This window comes from Triplophysa rosa, linkage group LG10 (genome assembly GCF_024868665.1).
Source record: "Triplophysa rosa linkage group LG10, Trosa_1v2, whole genome shotgun sequence".
Lineage (NCBI taxonomy): Eukaryota > Metazoa > Chordata > Actinopteri > Cypriniformes > Nemacheilidae > Triplophysa > Triplophysa rosa.
In genome coordinates, this window is record NC_079899.1 from 26,215,695 (window position 1) to 26,226,521 (window position 10,827).

A 10,827-nucleotide genomic window follows, 5' to 3' on the forward strand; every position below is an offset into this window, starting at 1 on the left:
AGAGAGAGAGAAAGAGAGTAAATGTTTATATGGAAAGTAATGAAGGTCACCTGAGGTGAGACGTTGAGTTCATGAGGTTGCATCATCACAAGCTATTCCAGTTCAACTCTTAATTAAACTCATGGGCATCAGATGCTGTCTAAACAAACTTTCGTAACACTCCATTACAACGTCTATTAATCATTACATAACCTTAAAGGGGTCATATGACACGGCTAAAACTAATATTATGGTTTGTTTCAGATGTGATGCAATGTGTACACATGATTTAAGGTTGATAAACGCTGTATTTTCCCACAACCGTGCATGTTTGTATCTCCTCTTTGCTCCGCCTCTCTGAACTGCAGATTGTTTAACAAAGCTCATGGCTCTGAAAAGCGAGGTGTGCTGTGATTGGCCAGTTCACCAGTGTTAGTGATTGGTGGAATACTGCAAGCGTGTGAGGAAATGTAACGCCTCTTACCATATTTGGAACATCAGGTTCCTCTTCAATTGTACTGACAGGTACGCCCACCTTACTTGAGTATACATTTGGGCGGTCTTAGTCAAATCAGACCACCAACTGACGTAGATTTGTGGGGGTGTGGCTACACGAGGCGTTTCAGGCAGGTCCGGGTGAGCATTCCTTTTAGATAGAATGCATCTTTTGTTCCCACACTTTCATTTTTGCAATTTTACGTGTCTAATACATGCATGAGCAACTTATAACACACCAAAGACACAGAAAAACACGTGTTCACGCCATATGACCCCTTTAAAGCAAAATGTTTTGAACACATACCAACTGCATAAGTGACCAAGACTAAGACAACTGAAAAGACCAAACACGACTCGCTCTTGAAAGGACTTGATATAGCTTTCCGGCGGCGCTTTGCTAATCTGAGTTGAGCGATAGCGCCAGGTCATTATAATAGATCTAAAAAATCGCAACATAGTTTCTGTTTCGCGTTGTTCTCAACCATTCACACCAACGCAGAACAAGCCAGTGTTGCAGTATTTTATCATGTTTAGTACAGCTCAGCAAGTGGTAAACTGCATCTTTTTTTGCAAGCAGAACTAGTGATGAGGTCTTAAAATCAGCCAATGACAACAGAAAATAAATGGTCTAGCATAACGTCTTTATTTAGACAAGCTACAGAAGCACTTAGCATTTAGAATTAGCTAAGATGGCTGCACACACACACACACACACACACACACACACACACACACACACACACACACACACACACACACACACACACACACACACACACACACACACACACACACACACACACACACACACACACACACACACACATACACACACACACACACACACACAATGGATTTATTCTGCTTGAAAAGCAACGTTAGCTTCACTGTCATAAAGAAACAGAGACGTTATTCATAAATCAGTTCTTAGTAAAGATGCGGTATAATTGCCTTTTATATTGACAAACGAAGAATATGTGACTTTTAATATGATTACAAACATCTTCACGTCACAGACTGACATTTAAAGCACACGTCTGTATTTCTAAGATGTTGTTTTTGTTGTTCTGCGACTAATGTTTGGCTAGATACAGACATATAAACAACATCTGCTCGGCTGATGTGACTGATGTGTATATGAAGGACTTTAATTTCTGCTTTAATGCTTGTTTGGGCAATTATACATTTGGATGAAATGAAATGACATGAAATATTCACAAACATTTCTTTCTTTCTTTTTGACTTACTAAAATTGTAGACTTGTTTACCCAAACCAGCATTGCAGTATTCCTCTTAAAACTGAAGATAATTGTACTCCTACCATAATGGGAAAAAAGAACAGTGAACTGTGTTTGTTTCACTTGTCAGTAGAATGTGATTCAATGAGAACGACATGAACAAAACGAAAGAGCGAAAGAGGAAAGAAATCAAAGCGAGAGAAGATTATATGTCTTTACAGTCAGCGCATGACATAACCCGTTGGATTTAGAATGCAGCAAGGTCACAGTCTGCCTATAATAACTTGGAAGTAACCAAAGACAAACAGGAACCTTTAATCCGACTTTCAGAAATAGGGAGCTGACGGATCAGCCAGCGTGCCGAGCGGGAGCAGCGTTCGTGTCCATACGGTCATATGCTGAACACGCTTGGCCACATGAAAGAGCTCTGATGGAGACCGCTGAATCACAATGAGGAAAAGGCAGCGTGCCACGCTAAAATGCCTTTAATAAAGTCAGCGTGTGTCAACTCGGTCCCCACGTGTTCCCCTGCAACATTTGGACTGAAGCATCATGGGACGGCACGACTCGCAGATGTTGGGAAGATAGAGCCGAAAATAAAACCATTTCATTTCTGTCATTCAGTTATTTCTTTTCAATGTTTTGCATTTATTTTTATCCTGCTAGTTTTAGTTAGTTTTAATTGCATTTTTAGCAATTTTGTGATGTTTAATGTTTTGTTATTTACTGATTATATTAATATGTAAGTTTACATTTTATTTCAATTTATTTTAGTTTTAATATATTTTTAGTTAATAAATTTAGTGCCTCAAACTAAGCCTTTTTTTGTTTATAGCAAGATTTCTAATTTTTTAAATATATTATTTTTGCTTTTATTTTATCTGAATTTTAATTAATAGAGTTAACTTAAAAAAACCCGTGGCACAGCCTTAAACATCCCCTAATGTTAAGTAACACAGGATGACAACAAATGAGAAGTTTTTTTACTTGTTTTTTTCCCAAAACTTGCCAGGGTGTTGTGCAGATGCTAAGGTGCTGTATGCAGACGTTTACATGTTGCTATGCGGTTGCTAGGTGGTTAAAAACACTAGTACAGCGAGATTTCATGGTTTGATGAATGATAAAGATCAGAACCAGAATGAGCTGTATTTGCCACGTACACACACACACACACACACACACACACACACGCACGCACACACACCTAGTTGCAGTTTCCTGGAGCTCTAAATACTGAAATGCATAACACAAGAAACAGAAATACACATTATTAAAAATAAAGATGTAAATGGGAGAGTGATGTACAGATACAAATGTAATTTATGCAACCAACAACCGAACAAACCACACGTTGAGTTCAGTCTGGATGGAGAATTTAAGTGCTTGTTTTGCTAAATCGTCAATTTTCACTTTCAACAGAACGAAAGTGCCCGTGTCTGTTCCTCTCTGCCAAGAGGTAGTTTGTTCAATTTGTTTTCTCAAACAACTTCATGGTAAGTGACTTATGATGTCATGTTGTGTTTCTTGAGTTTGAAGTGTGCGTCATGTCCTCCTCCTCACCTCATGTTTGTTATTTTTTCCAAAACTTTTTCTGTTTTTTACAAACAGCATCCAAGCGGCCAAACCAGCTTCTGTCTCCTGAAGACCTGCAGAAGGAGATGTGAAACAAACAAGCCTCTCATGAGGCGTAACTGTTAATGAGGATGAATCAGACAGGTGACTGTGTGTGTTTACTACAGTAACAGTTGTGTGTGTGTGTGAGTCACACAAACTACATTTGGGCGAATCCACATCACAATAATATCATTAAGTAATTCACACCTAAAAATCTGTTGACATGAAAGATGAACTGCCCTTACAGAAAACACAAGCCTACTTAAGTGTGCTATTAGTTTACTACAAAGAATGTACTTTCTGTCTACTACTGATGTAAGTCTTAGAAGGGGCGGGTTTCATTTCAAAGAGTTTTTGTTTCTAAACGTGTTTATTTGTGCATGTAAGAAAATGATGTCTGATTCTGTAATTATTCTAGGATTATTTTAAGGTTCAATTAAAAACTAATTTGACAAAAAGTATACTTGTCTTATAGTGACAGAGAAGTCTGAGTATAATTGAATTATAGAAATAAAGTACAAACGTTCAAGTTTATAACTACAGCTGATCTTTATACACGGTGATCATACATTTACTTTAAATCTACTTTAAGTACACTTAAAAATAAATTATTCCCTAAATAGAAACACAGTAGTATAAATAAAGTGCCAAAATATAATAATGAGTATGATGTTAAGTTCACTTAAAGAAAACTAATAGGCTACGTGCAGGATAAAAACTAGTAGTTTACAGAGAATATACTTTAAAGCGTACTTTCATCTACAAAACAAATGTGCTACAAGTAATGAAATGGTAAACTATCAGTATGCTTATAATAAGTTTACTTGTAGTTGAAGTACAAATGAAGAGTTTGCTTCCAAAACGAGTTTACTCCGTTTGAAATTTTTTTCAAAAATCATGTTTTTTTATTGTGCATTCCAATTAATATCAATCAGACTGCAGTTGGTTTGTTTTGATTTAATGACATATTAACTCAAAAAATACAGCTAACTAACACAATAAAAACATGATGACATGATAAAAAACATGATTTTTGAAAAAGTTTAAAAACGGAGTTATCTCATTTTAGAACCAAACTCTTCAAATGTAGTTGTAAACTAGTTCTCAAAGTTGACTGCTGTTAGACGTAAAGTATACATAAGAGTACAGACTAGTTTTGTAGACGCTAGTGCTGATTCACACTCATTCCACAAGATAAGTGAGCTGTTAGTCAGCTAAAAAAGACCAAGACAGATGTGAAGTCATTGAACAGTTGCAACAGCTTCTGTGGAGAGTTTCTCCAGAACGGATTTCACAAGCGCCTCGTGTCCGACACAAACATCTAACGTTCCAAAGTCCACTGGAGAGCCGGCAGTCAAACAGACACGTCTCAGTCAGAGCTGATGCTTTCATAAGAGCAGTGGATTTGGCAAAAAAGTCTTTGTGAAATGTTTACGTTGACACTTTGCCCTCTGACCTCTGGTCTTCCTAACACTGTGAGAACAAGCACACTCAACACTCAATTAGTTTTCAGGTCAAGTCTCAGAGCACGCTCGCATGTCTCCTCCCCAACCCAAAGACACATAAACATCCTGTTAACAGAACGATTGCACTGATAGCGTAACCGTGACAACCAACATGCACATATCTGACCACCCAGTGTGCGCTCAACTGTGCTGTGCTGAGAAATGAGTCGCATGCAACGCGACGTGTCTGCGTAAAAATGTTTGTTGCCTGAGAAACTACACAAGAAATTTAACTCTGATGGAACATGCAAGACATTTTTTGAGAGAGATTTTCAAATATAGAAACCTAATGATATAGAAAAGTAAACCATGGTTTTACTATAGTGTAGGAAGTGCATGCTGTTGCTTTAAAACCACGGTTCATTTTGGCTTTCTGTAAAACAATTCAATTTAATTTAAAAAATCAATGAAATTCTTCAGTCAAAGGTTCAGAAAGCCAGAATGAAGTTTTAATATTCAACATATAGTATCTGTTCAGCGTATCACAGTTTGCAGCTCTTTGGTAAAAAGTAAGCTCTCAAACTTCATTTAAAGTAACGGCTGGTGACCTCAGAAAAATAACAGGCAGCATGTGTAAAAACTTATCCTAACCCATCATAAATGCATCTTTCCTCGTGAACCATTTTGATGTTCGCTCAACCTGTAACACATTTGTGATCTTACTACGCAATAGACTATCTTCAGATAACAAATGGTGCGCAGGTCCAGAAAGCCTTTGAGTTTAATAAAGCCAGACAGGCACCTGCATTGTGGTTTTTCTTTGTGGCAGAAAACGTTGAGTTTAATCAAGTATGTACGGGATATTACTGCTGGTGAACACATCTGTCCTGCAACTCCAGTGTGACGCCTCCGTCCGTATTCATGATTTCTATGCTAACAACCCAAATCTCACAGCGCAGGATGATTACAGTTCAAACAGAAGACACAAGACTGCAGGATGCGGGTGGTTGGCAGGGCATCACTGTATGGTTACTGTAGACTGAAATACACCACCATCGAGGTTTATGCTACTAATATTCTTACTACAAACTACAATAAATATACTTTCAGTCTACTTTTTATGTACTTTTTGGAAATATTCTTGAAATGACACTTAAGTATATTTGACAGAAAAGTCTATTTGCTCTATACTTGTACTCGATCTTTTGATGACAGTATAGTGAAGTATACTTGGCTTTTAATGGAGTATACTTAAAAGTACACTTTTATACATTAAAATCGGTCCAATTTATTTACAAATACCACTGAAATAGCACACTTATATGAGTATTATGTGACGATACGCTCAGCTCACGATACTGGGTTTACGACTACGACTGCATCACGATATTGGTCAAAAAAATTTATACATGAAACTGACAGATTCCCCCCAAAGATTAACAATTTTAATTTTTAGTAATGTGTTATTTTGTTAAAGAATTGACAAAATTCGAGGTTTAATTCAACCATTTTTTTATGTCAACTAAAAAACTGAATAGATCTGTCAGTGAAAAACAAAATTGTTACATAAAATATGAAAAAAAGATTTCATTAAGAAATATATTGCCATACTCTACGATACATATCTTAATGTTTTTGTATGGAGGTATATGATAATTTGATATATTGTTACACCCCTAATGAGTATACTACTCGTGCCTCGCCTACTACAGACTTAAATACCATTGAACTTACGTATAATTACTTTCTGATATTCAGTTTTTGTCTTTGAAAATGAGTTCACATCCTATAGTAAAGTGAAGGGCACAAACATCACGCTGCAGGATGAGTTATGATGATGTGATGTTAGTGGTTTGTTCATATGATTGTCTGACGTGTTAATATCTCAAAACACGTTTAGCGCTTCAGATACCTCTGATATGCCATTTAAACTGCCACATTCCTCCGGCGCAAGAGCCCCTGCAGATCAACTGGGTAAAGCTCTCACGAGGGCCGTTTCCAGGGGCCGGACGGGGTGCTGGGAAAGTCTCGCATGCCTTCCAGCTTGACAACGGTCAGAGACGGCAGGAAGCGCGCGAGAAGTCAATGCCGAGCATGACAGCGGAACAGAAGAGTGGATATTTAATCAACCACACGCCGCGGCACCTTTTGAATATTTGATGGCGCTTTTCTTCGATGATTACCTTCCCATTATGGTATCTTGTCAGCGGTTGAAGGGAAAGGCTTTGGTTGCTATTGTCTGGGCTCAGCACAGGTTTGGTGTCCTCCAGGGCTGGACTCTATTGTCAGTCTGTCAGCTGGCTGCTTTCCTGTTACCCCGCCGTATACTCTCCGTTTCGGCAGCCCCCCGGCCCTCGCTCGCCCCGCCGTTCCCTGCGGGCGCAATAAAAGCCAAGACAAGGAAAGTTACGGAGCGAGAGTTTGTACCACAGAGACCGAATCAATGAACAGCGTCTTGATCCCACACTTTAATTTACTGCTCGACATGAACGAAAATGGATTATGAGATGCCTCGTTTCATAGAGAGAGAGAGAGAGTCTCACACGGCCGGCCTCGCATGACAAGTGAATATTGTGATGTTATTAAAAAGGCTGTGCGTGTTTTTGAACCTTTGAAATCAGTGTCTAATGTCAGTCAAAGAAGCCTTTTTATAAAAGAAATTGATTAAAGGGGTGATATGACACGGCTAAAAGGAATATTATGGTTTGTTTTAGATGTGATGTAATGTGTAAACAGGATTTAAGGTTGATAAACGCTGTATTTTCCACACACCGTGCATGTTTGTATCTCCTCTTTGCTCCGCCTCTCTGAAACGAGCAGATGTTTAACAAAGCTCATGGCTCTGAAAAGCGAGGTGTGCTGTGATTGGCCAGTTCACAAGTGTGTAGTGATTGGTGGAATACTGTAAGCGTGTGAGGGAAATGTAACGCCTCTGACCATATTTGGAACATCAGGTTCCTCTTCAATTGTACTGACAGGTACGCCCACCTTACTTGCGTCTACATTTGGGTGGTCTTATTCAAATCAGACCACTAACTGACGTAGATTTGTGGCGGTGTGGCTACATGAATGCATCTTTTGTTCCCACACTTTCATTTCTGCAATTTTACGTGTCTAATACATGCATGAGCAACTTACAACACACCAAAGACACAGAAGAACACGTATTCGCACCATATGACCCCTTTAAAATATTCAGTATTTGTTCCAGACACAATGTGCATTATAATGAAAAATATTGAGAATTTAATAAAAAACATTATTAAAAGGGCAAGAAATATATTTGGATTATACAATGAAAAGAAATCTAAATTTATAAAAGTTTTGAAGATCTTGCATGTCTTGAATATGAATGTCACATTTAGCTTCTTCCAAGTAACATTTATTGAGTTTCTTTGTTGTGGTTTGAGCAACCGCAACCGTTCCACAACAGAAAAGAAGCCCTAAGATACTTCAGATGACTGAACTCCAGACCAATAAAATACCTCAAACACACTGGTGAGTAGAAATGTGTTCCACAGCACCTGCGGCATCCCCATCAAAGACTGCAGGCCATTCACGATAAGATCTGTTTGTGTAGGCCTCATTCCACCACCCCGGAGAGAGAAAGACCTTCCAGCCTGTAAAAGGAAATATCAAACAGGCTGATGTCATTTGTGAGGAAGTACTTTTAGCTGATAATTATTGGCTGGGCGTGTACACTTCCTGTTGGATGAGCCCCCCAAAAGACCATTACTCACATGTAAACTGTTTACTTAAGATAAGTATTTACTCAGAGGAAAGAATTTCTCGGCATGTAACTACTGATGGACCTAAGTGCAGTTTCAAGAATATAGTGCCACTTACATGTTTACACTTACACTTTTAAATGTTAAAGATAAAGTCATTCACGGGCAAAATAAATCAATAAAATAATAATGTGTGTATATATTAATATAACATAAGTAACATATTAATTGTGTCTCTTGTCCGCAAACCTGCACTTCACCTGTCGTTTCGAACATAGACATATATACAGTATATATAACTAGATGCCGCATTGGCCGCTTTGCTCCGCTGCTGCGATACGCCAATAGCGCCGCCATATTGGTGAGGGCAACAGTGCACTAAAAGCCCACTGAACCCAATGGGAGAGCTGCGCTTTTTCGGCGTTAAAAGCACAATCACGTTTACATTTCTTAACATATTTCAATGGTTTACAATATTCGTGTAGAGTACAACTTCACCATGTCTCTAGTTGCTTCGTGTCTCGATTATAGCTACTTTGAAATGAATGGTTGTCGTAAGGAAATGTGAAATCCATTAGTCGTGCCTGTTGTTCTGGAGAATCAACTAGATGGCACCATGTTCAGTGATATGTTGTAGACAAGACAAGCAACAGGATAAATAACCACGTTATAGTAGTCGAGAATAAAACAGACATGTAGCCTAAAGATTGTTTCTGAGATTTATTTGAATCATCGAACAAAACACCCAACGTAATATAGTTTAATGTACGTGTTATATAAAAACGAATGTTTTTCACTGTGGAAATGGCTTTTTCTGTAGTAATTTTAGACGATAAAAAGATAAAAGATGTTCTTTTATTTTTCATGTAAACCTGCTATAGCAGTAAAACATGATGTATGTGATATATTAAATCAAATAACACTGCCGTGCATTGTAATTTTGAAATTGCAGTATATAGTCATATAGTAAAGACGAATTGTTTTGATTTTTCCCAGGATTTTAAAGTTAATGCGCTGTGTTCTGATCATGTGCATTTAATCTACCTTAAATTATTTCACATTAGCGATGTGTAGACCATAATTAAGCCTAAACGACTGCTTGACAAGGCTGAGTTTTAACAGTTCCGTATGACAATGCATACATTTTCAAGTCTAACCATCTTTAACTGGAGCCAAAACGTTTCTGTACTCCACGTAAATAGAAAAGTATTGAAATTAGTTGAGAAATGAAAACGATGTTGTGTTTTTATCCAGATAACTGCAGCTCCACCATTCACTCGTATGTTTTCGTAGTCGGCTTTTGCCCTCACCAATATGGCGGCGGCGTTGACGTACGATCTTTGTACGTACGTTGTTTGTTGCAAGACGGATGTTATGATACACTGCTTTGCGAAAAGGCGGACGTTAATTGACGTCATTGTGAAAAGGGCCTATAACCTCTCTCGTGACGCGGATTGATCCGCGTGTACATCGAACAGCCAATAAGAGAGCGCCCCTGTCAATCGCCCAATCCACCTCGAAACCACAACGTGTTCACAACGCGTGGACATTAAATTACATGACATTAGGGACGTCTCCACAAATATTAAGCATATAAAATGATCCACATCTACCCTTGACAAGCGCGAGTTTCAATGATATCAGGACCCTTTCCATGTTTGACTATCCGTAGAGGAGACGTTTTTGTACTCCATGTCGTAGACCATTGAAATCGCTTGGGAAATGTAAACGTTATTGTGATGTTTACCTAAAAAGGCGCAGCCCCAGTTCGTGTGTTTAGTTGGCACAGTGGCCAGTCATTCCTGGTCCAAAATGGCGGGGCCGTGAGCGCAGCGGTCGGTCTGCGTAGGAAAACCGCTCGCTCGCGACCTCTCAAAACGCGTCAATGGAATCGCGCGGGTTTATGGAAGTTTTTAGAGAAACCCGCGTCAGCGTTTCGCGCTGTTTTCGCTATCAGGTGTCTTTGTGAAATTGAGTACAAACAGACTGTGTAAAAATACTCAAACTTTATGCTAAACAAACATCAAACATATGCGATTCACGTCACATCCTTCCTTTTGACACGTAAGTATTTTATTCCATTATTTTTTGCAAGGTTTTTACATGGTGTGTTATAGAGTTAAATGTGTTGCATGCTTTTAATATTAGGCTACTATACTTTATATAATATTGTACACTATGTGTTTGATTAACGCACTACATTGATTGTGACCAGGGTTTCTCTAAAAACTTCCATAAACCCGCGCGATTTCATTGACGCGTTTTGAGAGGTCGCGAGCGAGCGGTTTTCCTACGCAGATATGAGATGAATGGTGGGCCAAGTGA